At 37.1% G+C, this 22,450-nt stretch overlaps 1 long non-coding RNA gene across 1 annotated transcript; it reads left to right on the forward strand.

The window, feature by feature from the left end:
• The first annotated feature begins 14,845 nt into the window (after positions 1–14,845).
• On the forward strand, positions 14,846–17,372 carry LOC104233224 (uncharacterized). Its single transcript, XR_712547.2, has 2 exons — positions 14,846–15,929; positions 16,559–17,372. It is a non-coding gene; the product is annotated as an uncharacterized lncRNA (long non-coding RNA).
• Positions 17,373–22,450: the final 5,078 nt, after the last annotated feature.

Genomic DNA, 22,450 nt, shown 5'->3' on the forward strand with positions numbered 1-22,450 from the left:
ATACTAAGATATAGAAAATAACAGCAGACCATATAATAAGAACATCGAGAAGAGGTCCATCAAAACAAAGCAAGTAGTGATGGCATTTAAGAAGAGGAAATGAATGTACAGTTCAGAAGAGCACGCGATTAGTAGTGTTGACGGTGAAGAATTCATGAATAGCAAAAAATACTCAAAGACCAGATATGTCAATACATTGTAGCATATATAAGTTAGATGTTATTTTTGATTCCTTATAAATTTTGTAAACAAAATATTCCTTCTAAATATACCTTATAATTTTGTAAACTATATGGTGCTCATCCAATGCAAATATTCAGGCACTTTCAAATGATCAATGTGTAAGTATTAAAATTATCTTTAGCCTATCGATGAGAAAACATAAAAATGTAAGATCTTCCAGTTTGATCGAAATACAAAATATACCTTTTAGAAGCAGAATTGAATTTGTTGTCGTTTCTTACAAGGTATAGGCAGATCCCAAGGAGGGAAATTAAAAAATAGCTAGATTTACAATCGGTTGTTCAAAAATAGCTCAGTTTCAAAAGTAATCGAAATTTAGTCACTTTTCATGTAAAGATAAATTTGAGCGAAAACACTGTTCAAAACCCGAAAAATACGTCAGTATTTATACCAGAGTTCTAGCATAAGCATGCTTGAACACCAACATATTATACTGGAGATCCAAGATAAGTATGCTGGAACTCCAGCATAATATGATGAAGTTCCAGCATAAGTACACTAGAACTCCAACATAATATACTGGAGTTCCAGCAAGTATAATTGTCTAGTATAATATACTGTAGTTTGGAGCACCGGTGCTCTAGTCTCCAGTATATTATACTGGAGTCAGCAAAAGTATACCGGTCCAGCATAATATGCTGGAGTTCATACATAGGTGCACCGAACTCCAGTATATTATGCTGGACCAGTCTTTGTTGCAGCAAAATAGTGGCTATTTTTCATTAGCTTCGTAAACGCTGGCTATTTTTGAATGACCAGCCCGAAAACTGGCTATACCGTGTTGTTTTTACGATCCCAAGAGCATCAGTTGAATACTTGCAGCGAGCAATTTCCGACATCCAAAAATTTGAAAACTGGGAGAGAAGGATTAGGAATCACCAAAAATTACTTTTGTCATTGAAGTTGTGAAACAACTCAGAGAACTCCAAAAAATCATCTCTTAGTCGTTCACAAAATTGACCAAAACAAAAAAGCTTCACCATTCATAAAAATAACCAAAATAGAGGGCAAAGGATTACAATGGAAAATAACAAATATTTCAACGGTACTAACTCTGCAGAAAAGAACAAACAAATGATTCCTACATGGAAATTACTTTTCACTTTGGGGGTTGTTATGTTCTTCAGAAGTTCGCACCTTCCCGACAGGTAATCGTCAATCAAATATATCTTCCAGCAGTTACGATTTAACCTGTGGCAAATCACCAGTACATGAAAATCTAGTTTTGAGTGAAGACAGAAATACATTAATATACAACATCAATTCTCGGTTGGGTTTCTTGAATAAGTGAAACGTTGTGTTTCCTGTGACTTTTGGATTTTGTTGGTTATTAATGAGGTAAATGGAGAAATAGGAGGAAAACCTAAAAATTGGAGAAAAAAATAAATCTTGGGCAATGAGATGTGCCACGTCACACATCTAAATCCCTGTTTTATATATATATAATCTGCTTCAAAATTGGATGTCTAGTGTAACTTGGGTTATCTACTCTGCAGCTAAAAATTTAGTTTTTAACAAAATATTTTTGTTTTTTAAAAACTGAAATTTTAAATAAATAAACAAAACTGGAAAAAATGAAAATAGGGGTTGGGTTGTGGGTTTTTTAAAAAATGGATCAGGTAAAAAAAAATGGGCCGTTTTAATCTGATGTTGCCACGTGGCACTTCATCTAAAATAGGGGTATTTTTGTTTCAAAGTATAACAATAGATGTATTTTTGTTCCAAAATATGATGGTAGGGATATGAATAACACAATAGTATAATGAAGGGTACAAATAAATAATATTTGAAAGTAAAGGAGTATATTTAGCCATTTGCCGTATCCAAAACCAAGAGGAAGATAAAGTGTGATGGAGCGAAACATGAGGAAATGTCTCTCAAATTTAATGGTCCACTAACTACATCACCATTTTTTAAATATACTATTTTGACAATTGATTACATTTTTTATATTCCTTAGAAATTCTTCGAACTTTGTATTAGATGACCCATTTCCTACATCTCGCCATGGTATGCGAACAGTGGGAAAGGCAAGTTCCAACAAAGCTTTATAAAGCAAAGTATAAAGGCATTTAATAAGGATATGTCTTATGTGATTTCAAAACAATTTTGATGTGTGCTATACTAATTGTCACGGGGTGATTTATGTCACTCGAATTTTGGCCTGAGGTTCACCTCCATGCGGTAGTCAAGCCCAGCTTTGACTTCAGCCTTTCCAACACTTAGTTTTATTTTTAGGGACGTTTGCACTTAGAATGAAAATAGGCAGCAAAAACAGTAAATAAAGGCACATACGATATACACGAATTTCTTCCCAACTTGTATTAATATGTGAATACAAGAACACAATAGCCAACCCTACGGCCAAGACAAAGAATTCCCTAATTCCCTGCCCCAAAATGATTTTCCCACCCTTAGGAAATGACTTAGACGAATTTGGCTTCACAATGCCTTAGACTAAGTTTTTGCCCCGTTTTGGACATCCTAGGCAAGTATTTATAAGGCTACAATCAGTTGACAAGCCCCAACTTTATAAGGCTACAATCAGCAGCCTATCATGATGTTGCCCAATTTTCAGGTTGTGTGCCAAGGCCATCATGAAAATCCTTGTCACAACCCACACCTGCCGAGGACCTTTGTCAAGGGGCTAACAAACCACCCCCACTAGAAGAATTCGTCGTCCTCGACGAAGCAGCTTCCGCATTTTTCAGCACCACCATAGGCCCTAAATATGCTGTTGCTTGCTCATGTTCTTCCTCGCTTGGCTCATCTTCACTCTTTTCTTCAGCAAACAACGCTGAAAGCCGTTCAATTCTTGGACAGTCCCTCACCATGTGTGGTTCTTTGCAAATAAAATAGCCATCAAACTTGTTGTTTTGTCCCTTGTTTGTCGAAGATCCAGCATATTGCTTTCCCTTTTCATTGTCATTGCCCTCAACAGCATTATCCTTGTCGTTTCCATTTTTCCTCCACTCTTTTACCTTGTCCTTGTTCCCATTTTTGGACTTTGAAGTAGTAGAGAAATCAGAACCATTTTGTCCCAACCGGAAATCACCCAACGCATCCGCAGCAGCAATGGCACTAGGAAGGTCTTTCACATTCTGCCTTCATAGTTCCATTTGCGCCCACGACTGCAACCCGTAAAGGAAATTATGCAGCTTGTCTTCCTCAGACATGTTGCTAATATTCAGCATCAAAAAACTAAAATCTTTGACGTAATCCCTGACCATTCCAGTTTGTTTCAGCTTCTTCAAACGATCTCTAGCAATCCAACCTGCATTGCTAGGAAAGAATTGATCCTTCAATTCTTTCTTCAGTGCTTCCCAAGAGTCAATCTTCGGCCTACCAGCACTTACATCATCTGCCACGCGCGTACGCCACCACAACTTTGCATCGTCCACCAAGTACATAGTCATAATGGGGACCTTGTCTTCATCTTGCACTTTGGCATCATGGAAGTACTGTTCCATATCCCACAGGAAGTTTTCGAGTTTCTTGGAACTCCCTGCGCCATTAAACTCTTTAGTCTCCGGAATTCTGACCTTGGTATGATCTGCCCCACGCTGTGCTTCATCATTGCCAACAACATGACGTAGCAACCCATTTTTCGTTTTCAGATTTGTGCACTCCTGGATTAGCCTGTTCATCTCGGCCTCAAGATAGGCGAGACGAGTCATGATAGTCAGAAATTGATCCCCATCAACAGTTCCGACGAGTGCCTCTAATGCAGCAAACTTTTCCCTCAGTTCTGCGTTGCCACCAGTCATTCTTCACAAAATTCAACCACTGAACGTTGTGTCTTTGCCCTGATCCAGCCTGGCTCTGATACCAGTTGTCATAGGGGTGATTTATGTCACTCGAATTTTGGCCCGAGGTTCACCTCCGTGCGGCAGTCAAGCCCAGCTTTGACTTCAGCTTTTCCAACACTTAGTTTTATTTTTAAGGACGTTTGCACTTAGAATGAAAATAGGCAGCAAAAACAGTAAATAAAGGCACATACGATATACAGGAATTTCTTCCCAACTTGTATTAATATGTGAATACAAGAACACAATAGCCAACCCTATGGCCAAGACAAAGAATTCCCTAATTCCCTGCCCCAAAATAATTTTCCCACCCTTAGGAAATGACTTAGACGAATTTGGCTTCACAATGCCTTAGACTAAGTTTTTGCCTCGTTTTGGATATCCTAGGCAAGTATTTATAAGGCTACAATCAGTTGACAAGCCCAAACTGATAGGCAAACAAGTTAAGACAAAGTACAAAAACGTGGGCACACTTTTAGGCCATGATCAGCATGTCTTGGAAGAGGTTGCAACTGCCAACTGCTTCCCATGTGCTTTTCACATGTTTTCCAACTGCTACTTGTGCACAGCATATGCCTGATTTTTTCCCAGCTGTTTTGTGCCAAGGATGGCATTGCGCCCAACCTTGCATTTGACACTACTCCGCGCCAATGTCATTGCCACAGCTCATCGCCTGCTGACTTAGCCGCACACGTTCATTGTCAAAGCTGCCCACCCATGTCAAGTCACCCCAGACTTGATCAAATCTGCTTGTATCCTTTGCCATTGATTGTCCCGCCTTGCCCTGCCCTGCCTTGCCTTGCCTTGCCATGTCTTTGCCCCTGCTTGACATGGCTTTGCCTTGCCATTGTTTTGCCAACCCGCACATCCAAGTAAAATGCGCCTTGCTTCCGTTCAAGGTGCGTTTGTCGAACCCCGCATTGTCCGTCATGCCGAGCAGCCTATCATGATGTTGCCCAATTTTCAGGTTGTGTGCCAAGGCCATCATGAAAATCCTTGTCACAACCCACACCTGCCGAGGACCTTTGTCAAGGGGCTAACAATAATACTATGAATATCTATTGTGTGCTTGTCACTTTTGTGCGCTTTTCGCTTTAAAAACATTATATCTTTCTTTGGTTCAATATATTGAGTTTATGGGATAGACTTGAAAAACTGAAAGTTGTGGAATATCTTTGGCTTTGTTGGGAGCTCAATGCGTGTTGCCATTTGTTTTTCTTGAAAGTACAACAACATATTCAGTATTATCCCAATTCCTACATCGTGAGGTCTGAAAAAAAACATTGACATCGAATTGCAATTAATCTTGATTTTTTTGAACACTATTATATTTTGATTGAATTGTTGAGGATTTTAAGATGGAAAGTCTTTAAAAAAGAGGGTGAATGGGAAATAGAGGGAAAATAAAAAATTTGAGTAAAATTTTAAGTTTCCCTCTCTTGAAACATTGTCCCATATTGGAAGAGGAAAAGTATTTTGGTGGGTATATATACAATTGCTCTTCTTGTAGCTCTTAAAGAGTTAAGAAGAAGGCAAGCCTCGCGCCGTCGTCGTCGTCGCTCGCTCGGCTTCGGCTTCGAATTTTGTCAAATGATTGATTGATTAATTTTTTGGACCAAATTTATTTGTTAATAGTAAATATTAACGTAATATTATCCGTGTTTGTAACGGATATGTTCCAATCCGCGTATCTGTCCCACCAGTTCTATTAGCAGCCTAGTGCTCCATGACCATGGCCAAGTGCTTCTTCCATAACAGCCTAGTGCATGCTCCGCCATGAGTAGTGGCTGGTCATTCTCTTAATAGCTGACTGCACTATAAATATGTGAAGTACTGTTAGAGCAAGGACACACAAAAATTGAACTGAAAAAAACGGTATAAGAGTTGTTAGGAGAAGGCACAGGCAGAAACGAAACTGAGAGTTTGGCTGTCGTTGATATCCACTTCAGTAAGAACTCAACATCGGCTATAAATTGCAGTCCTTTCTCTCAGAATTTTCATTTGACTTCTGAGTTCTCCTCCCTTGTTATGCATTATTTTAAACTACAAACAAAGCAACTGTAAGTGTGATTTGCTGCCGAACTTTGTGTTCGCTGAAACACTGGGGTTTGAAGTACCGCTACACCAGTGTGTAATTCGTTCTATCCTGGGAGAAAATAATCCATAACCTTGGGTACTAGGAGGGAATTAAATTCCTTAAGGAAACACTGTGAATTTAGTGGGCTCGAATTAATTACTGTTTCATTTATATTTACGTTTATTTGCTAACTTTCTTTTCTCCATAATTATTATTTACAAATACAACAAGTTATAAGATACAACCAACAAGCTTAAGGAATTTATTCTTTATTTCTGTATTTGTGTTATACTTACTGTTTTGCATATTAAAGCTTTCGTGGCATTTTGTTGGAGAACTTACAGTTCTGAAGACTAAAACCTTTGTGGTTTTGTCTATTCCTTTTAGAGATTAAAGCCTTCGTGGCATTTTGTTGGAGATTAAAATCTACGTGATTTTTTTTCTCCAAGTTTAAAAGTTTATTAAACATTTATTTGTGTCATTCTTTTACAGAAAAAAATGGCAAATGACTACGGAAACCGAGTTGTTCCGATGATGATTGCCAACATATCGACAAGTCGAACACCGGCGTTGGCACCAGCAGAAAAACCCGAAAATATTTTCGAGATTGATTTCAAGCGCTGGCAGCAGAAGTTGTTCTTCTAATTGACTACGTTATGTCTACAGAAGTTCATCAAGGAAGATGTTACTGATCTGCCCGTTGAAACTCCAGAGAATGAACACTTTATCGTGATCGTGGAAACATTCTAACTTTTTGTGCAAGAATTATATTCTTAGCGGACTGGAGGATAATCTGTATAACGTCTACAGTAATGTGGAGACGTCAAAAAACTGTGGATTGCGCTTGAAAGAAAATACAAAACTGAAGATGTCGGGATGAAGAAATTCATTGTTGCAAAATATTTGGACTACAAAATGGTAAATAGCAAGTCTGTTATTACCCAAGTCCAGGAATTGCAAGTGATTATTCATGATCTAATTGCTGAAGGTATATATAAAATGAATACTAATGTTGAAAGTAAAATTTTTAGTATTTTTACTAACAGAATTTTCATTGAAGGTCTTGTCATCAATGGAGCATTCCAAGTTGCAGCAATTATTAAGAAGTTGTCTCATTTGTGGAAGGATTTCAAGAACTACTTGAAACACAAATGAAAGAAGATGTCCCTTGAAGATCTCATTGTTCGGTTGAGAATCGAAGATGACAACAAAGCAGCTGAAAAGAAAGGCCGTCAAAACTTAACAATAATGGGAGCAAATATTACTGAGGCTACTTCCCAAATTAAGAGAAAGAGGAAGCAAGCTTCTGGGCCAAGAAATAACCCAAGCAAGAAGCGGTTCAATGGAAATTGCTACAACTGTGGAAAAGCTGGACACAGATCTGTAGAGTGTCGTGCTCCAAAGAAAGACAAGAAGAAGGGTCAAGCAAACATGGTTGAAAAACACGAAGATATTGATGACTTGTGTGCTATGCTTTCTGAATATAACCTGGTAGGAAATCCTAAGGAGTGGTGGATTGATTCTGGAGCCACTCGCCATGTTTTTGCTGTGAGGGAAATATTTTCTACATATGCTTCTGCTGGACCCGAAGAGACGCTTTCTATGGAAAATGCTGCTACAGCAAAAATTGAAGGATATGAGAAGATATTTCACAAGATGACTTCTGGCAAGGTCAAGACTTTGAACAACGTCCTTCATGTTCCCGAAATTAGGAAGAACTTAGTCTCTACTGGACTTCTTGTAAAGCACGATTTCAAGTGCGTTTTTGTATCCGACAAGGTGGTGATAAGTAAGAATGAAATGTTTGTAGGAAAAAGTTACCTTACTGAGGGCCTTTTCAAGCTGAATGTAACAGTTGTCGAAAATAACAACAAAGCTTCAGCTTCTTCTTACTTACTTGAGTCAAATAATTTATGGCATGTACGTTTGGGTCATCTCAATTATAAAACCTTGCGGAAAATTATTAACTTGGAAGTATTGCCTAAGTTTGAATGCGAAAAATCGAAATGTTAAATATGTGTGGAATCTAAGTATGTTAAACATCCTTATAAGTCGGTTGAAAGGAATTCAAATCCTTTCGACTTAATTCACACAGATATTTCTGACATGAAGTCAATACCATCTCGCGATGGAAAGAAGTATTTCATAACTTTTATTGACAACAATACTCGATATTGCTATGTTTACTTACTTATTAGTAAAGATGAAGCAATACACAGATTCAAGCAATATTAAAATGAAGTTGAAACACAACTTAACAAGAAGGTCAAAATGATAAGAATGATCGGGGTGGTGAATATGAATCTCCTTTCGAAGAAATATGTCTAGAATATGCAATTATTCATCAAACAACAGCCCCTTACATGCCCTAATCCAATGGGATTGCGAAAAGAAAGAATCGTTCATTAAAGGAGATGATGAACACATTGTTGATAAGTTCTGGTTGCCACCGAACTTGTGGGAGGAAGCCATTCTTACGGCTAACCGGATACTAAATCGAGTACCCCATAGCAAAACACAATCCATTCCATATGAAAAATGGAAAGGAAGGAAGTCAACTTGGATTATTTGAAAGTGTGGGGATGTTTGGCAAAAGTGCAAGTTCCTAAACCCAAAAAGGTAAAAATAGGACCGAAAACCGTTGATTGTGTTTTCATAGGATATGCGACCAATAGTAAAGCATATCAATTTTTGGTTCATAAATCAGAAAATCCCGACATTCATAATAATACGGTTATAGAATCAGATAATGTTGAGTTCTTTGAAAATATATATCCGTATAAAAAGGAATGCGAGTCGATTGGTGAAGGATCTAAACGACCTCGGGAAGAAACAAAAGAAAGTACATTTAATCAGGAGGATTCAAGACGTAGTAAACGTCAAAGAACGTCTACTTCGTTTGGACCGGATTTTGTGACTTTCTTATTGGAAAATGAGCCTCGAACATTTAAAGAAGCTATGTCTTCTTCGAAATCATTGTTCTAGAAAGAGGCAGTCAATAGTGAAATAGAATCCATATTGAACAACCATACATGAGAATTGGTTGACCTTCCTCCTGGAAATAAACCTTTGGGTTGTAAATGAATTTTTAAAAGAAAAATGAAAGATGATGGCACTATTGATGAATTTAAGGCAAGACTTGTTGTCAAAGGGTATAGACAACGAGAAGGTCTTGACTACTTTGATACATATTCTCCAGTGACGAGAATTACGTCCATACGAATGCTAGTAGCTTTAGCTGCAGTCTATGGTATTGAAATTTATCAAATGGACGTAAAGACAACCTTCTTAAATGGAGATTTGGAGGAAGAAATCTACATGGAACAACCTGAACGGTTTGTGGTTCTAGGTAAAGAAAAGAAGGTATGTAGACTTGTTAAGTCCCTCTACAGACTAAAACAAGCACCCAAACAATGGCATGCGAAATTTGACCAAACAATGTTGTCAAATGGTTTTAAGATAAATGAATGTGATAAATGTGTGTACATTAAAAATATTCCAAATCACAGTCATTGTTTGCCTATATGTGGATGATATGCTGATAATGAGTAATGACAACATAAATGCGACTAAGTGTATGCTAACTAGCAAGTTTGATATGAAGGACTTGGGAGTTGCGGATTTAATTCTGGGGATTAAGATCCAAAAGACTCCTCAAGGTCTGGCATTGTCACAATCTCATTATATTAAGACAGTACTTGAAAAATTCAAGCACTTAGGGTTTAAAGTTGCAAAGACTCCAATTGACGTGAATCTTGCATTAGCAAAGAACAAAGGCCAAAGCATATCACAATTGGATTATGCTCGTGTGTTGGGATGCTTAATGTACATCATGAATTGTACACGACCAGATATAGCTTGTGCTATAAGTAAACTGAGTCGATACATGAGCAATCCAGGTCAATCTCATTGGATGGCAATGAAACGAGTTTTGGGATATTTAGAACATACCCAAAACTTTGATTTGCACTACAGTAAATATCCTGCGGTGATTGAAGGATATTGTGATGCAAATTGGATCACCGATTCAACTGATTAGAAGTCCACAAGTGGATATGTATTCATTATTGGTGGAGGGGCGGTATCTTGAAAGTCGTCCAAACAAACTTGTATTGCCCGTTCTACAATGGAGGCTGAGTTCATAGCCTTAGATAAAGCCGGTGAATAAGCTGAATGGCTCCGGAATTTCTTGGAAGACATTCCATTTTGTCCCAAACCGTTGGCACCAATATGCATACATTGCGATAACCAAGAGACAATTGGAAGGGCTGGGAGCGTTATGTATAACAGTAAATCTCATCATATACGACGAAGATATAAAACGTTAGGCAACTACTCTCTAGAGGAATTATCATGATTGACTATGTAAAGTCAAGTGATAATGTGTCGGATCCACTTACAAAAGGCCTAATTAGAGAGGTAGTTGAGAAATCATCGAGAGGAATGAGACTATGGCCGAGAACAAGTCATTGTGGTGGTAACTCTACCTAGAAGACTGGAGATCCCAAGATCTAGGTTCAAGAATATCAAACAAAGTCATTAATGACGGTTCTACATTGTCAACAAAAAATTTGGTCCATTCTCGTGATGAGACAATGTTCAGTACCAATGATAAAGCATTAAGGCTTTTTAATGATTTCTAAATTTGATACGGGGTATATCAAATAGTGTATCTACGGGATGACACGTTTAGGAATCACCTATGTAAGTGTGAAGTGTTAGCCGCTTCAAGGAGAATTTTGCAAAGCCAATTCTCTACGCACTTATGAAACCAGGTGGTGTTCATGGCTGAAACGAACACAACAATGAGAACCAAAGACAGTAAATGGTTGATTGTGTGACTTATGGTTGTCTAGGTATACACTAAAGTTCGACGGTTCAAAGATATCAAATCTACCAATTGACCGAGTATATCCGACATAAGTTCTCCACGGAAAGTTCAAAGGGAAACCTACTTATCCAGATGCAATTAATACTTGCTTGCAAATCACACAAGTTTTTCATGCATACTTCCGTGATATAGCCATTCCCCATTCATGTGAGGGATTGTCGAGGATTTTAAGATGGAAAAGTCTTTAAAAAAGAGGGTGAATGGGAAATGGAGGGAAAATGAAAATTTTAATTAAAATTTTAAGTTTCCATCTCTTGAAACATTGTCCCATATTTGAAGAGGAAAAGGATTTTGGTGGGTATATATACAATTGCTCGGCTCGGCTTCGGCTACGGCTTCGGCTTCAGCTTCGAATTCAGATTCGGATTCGGATTTGGTCAAATGATCGATTGATTGATTAATTTTTTGGACCAAATTTATTTTTTAATAGTAAATATTAACGTAATATTGTCCGTGTTTGTAACGGATATGTTCCAATCCGCGTATCTGTCCCACCAGTTCTATTAGCAGCCTAGTGCTCCATGAGCAAGTGCTCCTTCCACCATGGCCAAGTGCTTCTTCCATAACAGCCTAGTGCATGCTCCACCATGAGTGGTGGCTGGTCATTCTCTTAATAGCTGACTGCACTATAAATATGTGCAATAGCTGTTAGAGCAAGGGCACACAAAACCTAAACTGAAAAAAACGGTATGAGAGCTGTTAGGAGAAGGCACAGGCAGAAACGAAATTGAGAGCTTGGCTGTCGTTGATATCCTCTTCAGTAAGAACTCAACATCGGCTATAAATTGCAGTCCTTCCTTTAGAATTTACATTCGACTTCTGAGTACTCTTCCCTTGTTCTGCATTGTTTTAAACTACAAACAAAGCAACCATAAGTGTGATTTGCTGCCGAACTTTGTGTTCGCTGAAACACTGGGGTTTGAAGTACCGCTACACCAGTGTATAATTCGTTCTATCCTGGGAGGAAATAATCCATAACCTTGGGTACTAGGAGGAGATTAAATTCCTTAAGGAAACACTGTCAATTCAATGGGCTCGAATTAATTACTGTTTCGTTTATATTTACGTTTATTTGCTAACTTTCTTTTCTCCATAATTATTATTTACAAATACAGCAAGTAATAAGATACAACCAACATGGATTAATAACATCTTGGCGTCAAGACTAATCGAATATGCACATAAAACAGAAAGAAACCCTTTCTCTGAAGTGGTAATTTTATACTAAGATCATAATCTCCAAAAGGGAAAAAGAAAAATATACTCATAAATTTTTTTAAGGGTAGAGTTGGTAGAGCTATAATATTAACAAGAAGTTCGGACGAACTAATTAAGCTCTAACTTTTTATTCAACTTATTTATAATCATAATCACATTGAGTTCCTAATGAGCAATATTTTCTAGTAAAACCAGCATAAAGAAAATGGAGTTCAAAGCATTGAACCTCGAAATCAAAGACTACCAAAGCCACCTTTAGGACCAAAAGAAAAAAAACATTGGATCGTGGGTTCAACTAGTCGGCTAAATGGACAACATGAAGAGTGAAGATTCATACAACTAACTTCAACTTGTTGGGATTGAGGCATATAATTGTTGCTGTGTTGTATGACCTCAGCTAGCTAGCTTATATTTAGCAAACAACACACTCATATTTCCAAGTTTTTCCAACTAGCACATGCAGCATATGCAGCCAAGTCATGAATTTGCACTAATCATCACCGCATTCTGGTGTAAAAGGGCAGTCTGGTGCACTAAGCTCCCGTTATGTGCGGGGTTCGGGGAAGGGCCGGACCATAAGGGTCTATCATACGCAATTTTACCCTATATTTCTGCAAAAGGCTATTTCCATGGCTCGCACCCGTGAGAAGATCTGAAGTTGTAGTCTATACTTCTATAGGGTAGAGTTTTGACCTTTTAACAGATACATAACGTACCGCAAACAGAAGTTGTCGTGACTTGACATCACAACCAAAATGCGTAAGTTGCTGTCCAATCCTGGTCAAGAGTAATGTTTAAAAGTAAATAACTTATGAGGAACAAAACCTGAAGAAAAGCAATAGCATTTCTGTTAAGAGACGTGTGTTTTAGACCTCTAGTTCTTAAGCAATTTGCGAGACAAGGTCTCAAAAGCTTCAGATTCTCTATAATGCAGATTATATATTCATACTGGCAAATCCGGAGCCAAATGACACAGACACTATTTATGTTCCTAAGCAGTAACTTCCATCAATAAAAGAAACATATATCGAGATCAAAACTACTGTATATACAAGGACCTTGGACAAAGTACATCACGATATAAGGAACAAACAATAACTACGCCTCAAACCTAAACAAGATGGAGTCGGCAATATGAATCTTTACTTCTTTCTTTAAGCTTAACTCATATTATCATCTCTAAAAAGTCTACTCCAAACTACTAGTAGATATCACCATTATGGATCTTTTTTTTTCCTTCATTATGCTCTATCTTTAGCTAAGTCTGCATTGATTCCAAGGAATTGTACGTCTTTCGAGACAATTTCTTTCCATGTAATTTTGAGACCATAATTTCACTCCTACGTACCGGAATCTGTAGGTCAACACAACACATGACCAAACCATCTCAAACGTCCTCTCATTTTATCTAATTTTGTATGACCGCACATCCATCTTAGCATCCGCATCTCTGCGACACATACCTTGTAGACATGTTGGACTTTAGCATTCCATCATTCACTACCATACAATATAAGCGGTCTTGTAGCTGTTCTATAGAATTCACTTTTCACTTTGCTAGACATCCTTTTATCATATAACATTCTCCTAGAACTTTTCCATTTCAACCACCCAATTTCATTAATATGAATTAACATCTTCATCTATCATTCCATTCTCCTGAAAAGTAGTTACAATTCAAATACTCACCACATGAGGCAATAACTGGGAACTCTGAATGCCTGACTATAGATCTTATACTTCCAGAACATTAAGTTCCCCTAAAACGAAAAAAGATGCACGCCAGTGGGAGACCCACAATCAGTGAATTAAATGAGTCTAGACATCTGAATAATAACACGAGGGAGCAGATGTTATTTCTGGATTGACTAGTGAATTTATCATAAAGAGAAGAATCATGTCCAAGAGAAGTAAACTATAGGAAGTTCAAGTTATTAAGACAAAAGCAGAGTCAACAATTCAAGTCAGATTACAAGTGCTTTTGTAAGAGTGAAGTGATAAACCAAATTACATATTCTACACATGATGAGCGGACAATATGTTAGCCAAAATAAATGCAATGAGCAGTGGCCAAATTAAACATAAAACATTGTTAGTGTAGAAGAAACACAAGAATGAGTTGATGAATTCTGTTGGCCACATAAATAAGTTGTCTGACTTTCATAAACATATCAGTTCCGTGCCATTAACTACATGACAGAACACACTTAGGCTTGCATAGCAAACATGTGGTGAAGAACATGCATAATACACAATATCTGAATACTGGTTCAAAGATGTCTTGTCCTTTTCGATGTACTTCCTCAAAAATAAAGTGTTATTTACGACACACACAGACACAAACACACATATATTGTAGTACTTCCCCCGTTTCAAAAAGATTGGCAATATTTCCTTATTAGTCTGTTCCAAAAAAATTGGCACATTCCTATATTTCCTTAATGGAAAACATTTATAGCCACACAAATGTTATGACTTGTTTGAGACCACAAGTTTTAAAAGTTCTATAGCCACACAAATATTATGACATATTTAAGACCATAAGTTTCAAAAGTCGCCAGAACCATTTCCTATGTACATCGTCTGTCCATCTACATCCTCAGCCACATCTTTAAGAGAGGTCTCACAAAAATCAAATGAAACAATAGGCCTTTTCAGAGAAGAAATATCACAAAGACACACCTACATATTACCAAGTTGGTGAAGTATCTATCAGCAATAAAAGAAATTTGATCGGTAAATCAGCATCCGAGTTAAAATGAACCAGTACAGCTTTTAGAGAACGGAAAAGGGTCATATATATCTTTCTACTTTCATTTGTTGTTCAATCATGTCCCCCGTTATACTTTCCGTTCAAATATACCCCTACCATCCATCAAAATTATATATTTGTTCCTATTTTAACGGCCAAGACACGTGGCGTCTTCTGAGAGATTGAATCCAACCCGACTCGTTACCCATGACCCGCCCGACCCTATTCCCCTTTTACTCTTCTTAATCACAAGCATCCACATACTTCTCCTCTTCTTTTACATCAATTTCATGGAGTACCAAACATGGAGTCGGTATCGGAGGAGGAGAAGCAGAAGAGTCGGAACTAAAAATCATTCAGAGTCTTAGCAGCGCCAGAAAGAATTGTACGCGACGTTGGAAACATATGGCCGGTGAGACAACTAGGGTTGTTGAGAAACGCCTGTTGTTTAGGCGGCAGTGGTGTCGTAAGGACCAACGACGTATCTCTTTCACCAATTCTTAACAATTTTTCCTCCAGAACGAGAATCCATGGGGGCAATGAAGGGGTGAAGAAGGAGCTGTAATGATTGAATTACAGAGCATATGTTTATCACTATTAATGAAGTTATAAGTGGGTAAATCATTAAGTTTGTGGATTGAAGCATAGAGGTGACTGTGGTGCGCAGCAGCCAGAAATTTCAATAGATGGCATGGAAATGGTTGCTGAATAAGCTTCAAAAGAAAAAGAGAATAACCCGAGCAGATGCCAAAACCATTTGAAAGGAAACAACAACTCTAGGTGTTCTGATTCGATTTGGGCAGCGGCACACATTATTACAATTTCATATAGCTACATGTTTTGATAATGATCTGCCTGGACAACCAAAAGCATGCTGATTTTCTCGATTATCCTTTTTTGAACTGTTGGATCTTTAGAGAAGGAGAAGAGGGGTGTTTTAAGGTAAAAATAGCACGGTATAGCAAGTTTTCGGACGGGTCATTCAAAAATAGCTAGCGTTTACGAAGTCAATGAAAAATAGCCACTATTTTGCAGCAACAGAGACCGGTCCAGCATAATATACTGGAGTTTAGTGCACCTGTGTATGACTCCAGCATATTATGCTGGACCGGTATACTTTGCTGACTCCAGTATAATATAGTGGAGACTGGAGCACCGGTGCTCCTAACTCCAGTATATTATACTGGACAATTATACTTGCTGGAACTCCAGTATATTATGCTGGAGTTCTAGTGTACTTATGCTGGAGTTCCAGCATACTTATCCTGGAACTCCAATATAATATGCTAGAGTTCAAGCATACTTACGCTGGAACTCCAGTATAATATACTGACGTATTTTCTGGGTTTTGAAATGTGTTTTCGCTCAGATTTATCTTTACATGAAAAGTGGCTAAATTTCGATTACTTTTGAAATTGGGCTATTTTTGAACGACCAGTTGTAAATCTGACTATTTTTGAATTTCTCCCTGTTTTAAGAGGGTCATGGGTTTTAGTTGGGTATGAGTTTTTTAATTTTGTGGGTTGGATCTTTTGATTAAATGTTGTCACGTGTCTTGGCCGTTAAAATAGGGACAAATATAAAACTTTGATGGACGGCAGGGGTATATCTGAACGGAAAGTATAACGAAGTATATGATTGAACAATAAAGAAAAGCAGAGGGATATATCTGACCCTTTTCCGTTTAGAGAATGTGTGGGAAGCAGCAGCATGTAGGAAGAGACAAAGAAAGGACAGAACATGGTTTAAATGGACTGTTAGGCTTGTCAAATTCATTTCAGGCACCAATATTTACAAATGCCCGAGAATTCCTACATGTGTTAGTCAAAAGAAGGCTACAAGGCAAACTACATAAAGTCCTTCCTGGCAAGAGGAAGTATGAAGCCATTGCATCAAAATTACCTTCTTGATACAACGAAAAGCACACGCTAATGAAGCCAACATGAAAACTTAGCTAAGTGCCTGCAACAAATTTGGGCGTGGTGGTCATCTTTGCACAAGAAAGTTGCATATGTAAACCAAGTTGGGGTGAATACGTCGACGCTGTTTTTTGCAGGCTGGAATAAGAATGCAACACGTCAAAATTCTGGTGAAGTATGCCTAAGAGCAATCAATATTTTGTTGCACCCAAAAATGCTTAAAGAGAATGATGGTGAAACACACAGATTTCGCAGTCCAAACTTTAGCACACTGGTTTAGACCCCAGACATTAAGCTCTACACCTTTCCTGATATATCAAAGAAGAAGTCATTGGCTATAGTGCTACTTCCACCATCAATGTATCTCACAGAAACATATATTCACAAATAGCAAGAACACCACTTGCAATGCTAGTCACCAACCAGTAGTTAGTAACTCATTTCAAACACTATATTGTTCTGATCACCACCCTTGTTGATGTTGACTCTGGATATTACGGAATATCAAATGATAATCTAGTAACCACAAACTATTCCAATCTCTATTTTTAGGACACAATTCAGAAGCTTATTAACTACATTTATGTAGGCATATTCATAACTAAATCATAAGAGGCTGCTCAAATCATGGATAGCTAATGGAATAAGAAGGGAACAACTCTTATCCATTTTTAGTTCACGTTTGGGCTGCATCACAGGGAAGACAAAAAAATTCCACATTTAGTTCTTATTTTGCTAACTAGCCAGGGGTCTTGCTAACACACACTAACATCAGAAATAGCGATCAAATCTGTCTAGTTTAACGAAAGAATGACCTGTTGCATGCTACTCTTAACACTCTTCCTCGTATGTAAACAGATAAAGTCAAGGACAAAGGATGTTTCCTCAATAAAATATGTGGACATCATAACCACACCTTGGCAAATAACCCCAGGGATATGCCAATTCACAAATAAATAGCACATTTAATCAGGATATAGTCTGCTGACTACTGAGTGCTGGAAAAATACATGTTTATATGCTAAGGAGAAGACCAAGCTATTGAGCAATTTTTTCTTTAACCAAAGGCTAAGAATATATTTACTTCTATTAGTTGATTACTCATGAGGTAACTAGGGGGTAGTTAGACATTCCCTGTTGGTACTCTCTAAAGCAGGTAAAGACAATACCTTCAATGCAAGCCAACAATGGAATTATCTTCAGGTTCTGTATGATTTCGACTTTCATCTGTAATGATGCATGAACATCTCCATTGACAGGACTAAGCCCCTCAATCTGTGAAGTGTTAATGTAGAAAAGGGTGCACAATGAAGGATCAACATTCAAGAAAAATTACATCAAAATCTTTTTTTTTTTTTTTTGGAAAAAAAAGCTCTTTAGTACTAATATTTCTAAAGCTAAAAGGGGTATATCTTTATTCGAACAATGTGAAACCGCAACTTTTAACATAATACCAGTAATAACATAAAATATTATTGCTAAAAAAGTAAAGGGTTTAAGTTTTATATACCGACATGGTAAAAACTCTCTACACAACTAGGTTATTTGTTCGATAACGGTAGGTTCTTCACCTGGTCAATGTATATACAGGTAAATTCTTGATAAGTATAACCTGCTATTATAAGTTATCTACGGATGGTGTAAAAAATTCTTTACACTATCAAAGGATAAAACTTAAATCCATAAAGTAATAATACTAGTAAAAAGAAACAAATCTTCTTGAAACATAATAGAGTAAAGCTCAATTTTTTACCTTTAATTAGTCCTAGTGAACCCTCATCTACCACGTTTCTCTATATAAATTAGTTACTTGCTAACATTATATTATGACTAACTATACTAGTAAAAAAAAAAAACTTCGTTGAAACATAATGGATAAAAGCTCAAATTTTCTTGAAACATAATAGATTAAAGATCCAATTTTTACTTTAATTAGTCCAAGAATGTCAAATTTCTAAAAGGAGGGTAAATTTTGGTAATAGAGACCCAAATTTAGGTATTTTTACGGAGGAAATTTAAACTTTGAGGCAAGACGTACCTTATGCAAATTAACCAGTTGAATCAATCTATCAAAAAGATTTCTATGTTTCGCCTCCTTATATTCCAATTGATTGGGTTAATCATTGTTGTTAGATCACACTCTCTTTATTTCACCCTATAGTTTAATGACCTCTAGCTGAGTTCTAATTTTTTTTTTTATTGTTCTTGTCTTTCTTTTTGTATGCTATTATCTATTTTCCTGCAAACCACATCTTTAGAATTATATGTTTGTGTAGTAAAGGCCTCAATTAGCCTTTATGTTATTTCATCTTTCTGTTTTTCCTTTTTTATTTGGACACTGCCTTGACTTCTTTTCTCCTTGCTTTCTTTTTTGTTGGTCACAATTTGGTCTAGTTTCAGTTGAATGATTTTTGATGAAGTAAGGAAATTTCATTAAATGGTATCAAGAAGATGCATAGCAAAAATTACAACATAAAGGTATTGTCTGCTTATATACAAAAACTTACAGAATAACAGACAAAATCCAGAAATAGTTCAACACTAGTTATAGGGGCCTGATTGAACCAACTAAATAAGTTAATTAAACAAGTGGCTTTAAGAGTGTGGTTGGGAGTTGAAATTCGATCAAAACATCTACGGTTCCTTTCATTCCAAATACTCCAAAAAATAGCACCAGGTACCATTGACCAAGTCTTTTTGATGGATTTCCCAACACTCCAAGAATACCAACTCTCATAAGCTTCCTTGATACTGTTTAGCGTAACTCAGGCAAGTCCAAAAACTGATAAAAACATACTCCAAATATCAGCTGGTACTGAACAGTGCAAAAAAAAAAAAGATGTCACACTCACAGATTCCATTTGGCACATATAACATCAATTCACAGTCGGTATACTCCTTCTGCTAAGATTGTCTTGAGTAAGACAAGCTTCATACAATGTTGTCCACATAAAGCCAGCTACTTTTGTAGGTAGTTTGGATTTCCATATAAGCTTTCAAGGTTATTTGTCGATCAATTCCTTGTTGGAACATAGATTGTCATATCCTCTTTTGACAGTATAGTTCTCTCTTTTGATTCACCTCATTCCAACCTATCTTACACCTGGGAATTGACATTAGCAGCTAATAATCTATTAGGCAACCCCAACGGATCATTCAACTCTCAATCTTGGATGTCCCTTCTGAAATGTGGAGCCCAAGAACTATTTTGCCAAACATGTGAGATAGTTGCATCTTTATTACTAGCAAGTAAAAATAAAGCTGGAAATTCATCTTTCAGGGTCTCTGTTCCTAGCCATTTATCTTTCCAGAAAGATATATGAGCCCCGTTCCCTAGCTTGAGTGATGACTTGAGCTTGAATTCTCCCCAAAGCTTTGAAATGGGTCTGAACCATGTGGAGCCCTCCCCTGCCTAGTGCACCAGTTGTTTGCCACCTTATACTTTGCTTGAATTATTGTTTTCCAAAGCCCTGAACTTTTCATGTTGTACCTCCAATGTCATTTCATCAATAAACTCTTGTTATGCGTGTTGATGATAGGCTATAATTGCGTATTTTAGTCCATTATTACACTCTAATTTACTGCACTTTAGTTGAGTTTGCGCTTTAAATCGCTAGTGTTTTGCACTAACGGTGTGTTTTATGCCTTGTAGGAGTGATTCCGAGCTATATAGATGTTATAGAATGAATTCACGTGATTTGGAGCTTTGAAATCTGAGTAAAAGCCCAAGGAATTAGCCTGGATCGTATTCGGGGATCAACGGATGATAAAGCAACAAAACGAAGACTCGAGTAGGCATATTACGTATTGTCTAGTAAAATGCACATAACCTTTTGCTCATAACTCCATTTGGGCTCCACAATATATTGTTGGAAATCTAGCTCAAAGGGCTACAACTTTTATGCTTTATGTTTTTTAAAATTTCAAATGGAACAGGGTGAAAAGCGCGGTCAAAACCGTGACCGCGGAGCTGAGGCGGGCTGAGGCAGTATACCTGCCATATACCGCGGTTGATCGCGACCGTAGCAGTCCAGATGTGAAATATTGTCCTTTTTCGCGTAGGAGAAGGGATAATTATTTGGGACCGACCCTAGTTGGTATATATACATGGAAAAACGGTATTTTTAAGGGTGGGACACACTTTTGACAAAAAAATTAGACCTAAGGAGGCTAAGGAGACCGAGGATTCGACCTAAGGAGTCAAGAACACAATAGGAGCAAGGCGGGGAATTCTTCAACGAGTTTTTCCTTCCTCTTCCGATTTTTCATTGTTGGTTATGATTTTTAGTATTGTAGTTTTATATACTATTATGAATAGCTAAATTGTTATCTAGGGTTTTGATAGAACCTTTTGTAGGATAAATTCTTGTTATGTTTTTATATAATTGAGCCGTTGGATTTTTCTACTTGTTCAACTACGTGTTTATTGTTGTTGATTGAATGACCATCGATTGACTGTGTTTATTTATTATGTGTTGCTTGAGAAAGGATACATATTTAGGTGATTGTTGAACAACGTCACTCCTAATGTATGTGAGAAATCAATACAACGGGTTAAAAGGTAGGTTTAGAAATAACAAAGCCTTGATGTGGTCATAATGAGCGGTTAGATAAAGCCAATTAGCGTAGTTTGAGAGAATATGTCTAGTAAATTGTTGTAGTTGCTCGGGAGAGAATTACGGCACCTAAAGTACTCACGATCAGTAGATAATACATTGGCGAAATTGTAGGGAATATAGCTAGAAGGATTCCGACAATTGGGGAAATCATAACTCTAGACTTCTTTAATTTAGTCTCTAACCCTTTGTCTCGTTAGTTGATAATTTTACCGTTTTCTAGTATTTGCTAGTTAATTAGTTAGAAATATAAATCTCAATCTTTATAATTTAGAAAATTGTTCAAACTTGTCTTTTTAGTGATATTAAACAAATATAGCTAAGCCTTAGTGCTCTGTGGGATTCGACTCCGGACTTTTAGACCGGGTTATATTTGCAGCGACCGCTTATCCTTTTTAGGACTGGAGTTGAGCGTGATCACGTATATAACTTAAAACTTTAAAAATATTGGTAATGCCCAAGAAGGATAAATAAAGTAAGTAAATAACTTTTTCTACTCTAATATTGTACGATGTTATAAAATAAAGATTGTAAAGTAAAGACAAGTATAGAGATAAACTGTTATATTATTCGAATTCAAACTGATGTACATAATGAACTGAAATCTCTTCTATTTATAAAAGAAAGGAAACTGCTGTATAAGCTGCTACTATACCAGATATGGATAATCTTCTATTGAGAGCAATGTTTATCCATAACGGAGTACTGAAAGGATAAGCTTATTATACCCGATATGGATAATCTTCTACCGGAGGTAATGTTTATCCATAACTGGGTACTGAAAGGATAAGCTTATTATACCTGGTATGAATAATCTTCTACCGGGTGTAATATTTATCCATAACTGGGTACTGAAAGGATAAGCTTATTATACCCGGTATGGATAATCTTCTACCGGAGGTAATGTTTATCCATAACCGGGTACTGA

The sequence above is a fragment of the Nicotiana sylvestris genome, chromosome 12 (genome assembly GCF_000393655.2).
Source record: "Nicotiana sylvestris chromosome 12, ASM39365v2, whole genome shotgun sequence".
NCBI classification, from domain to species: Eukaryota; Viridiplantae; Streptophyta; class Magnoliopsida; order Solanales; family Solanaceae; genus Nicotiana; species Nicotiana sylvestris.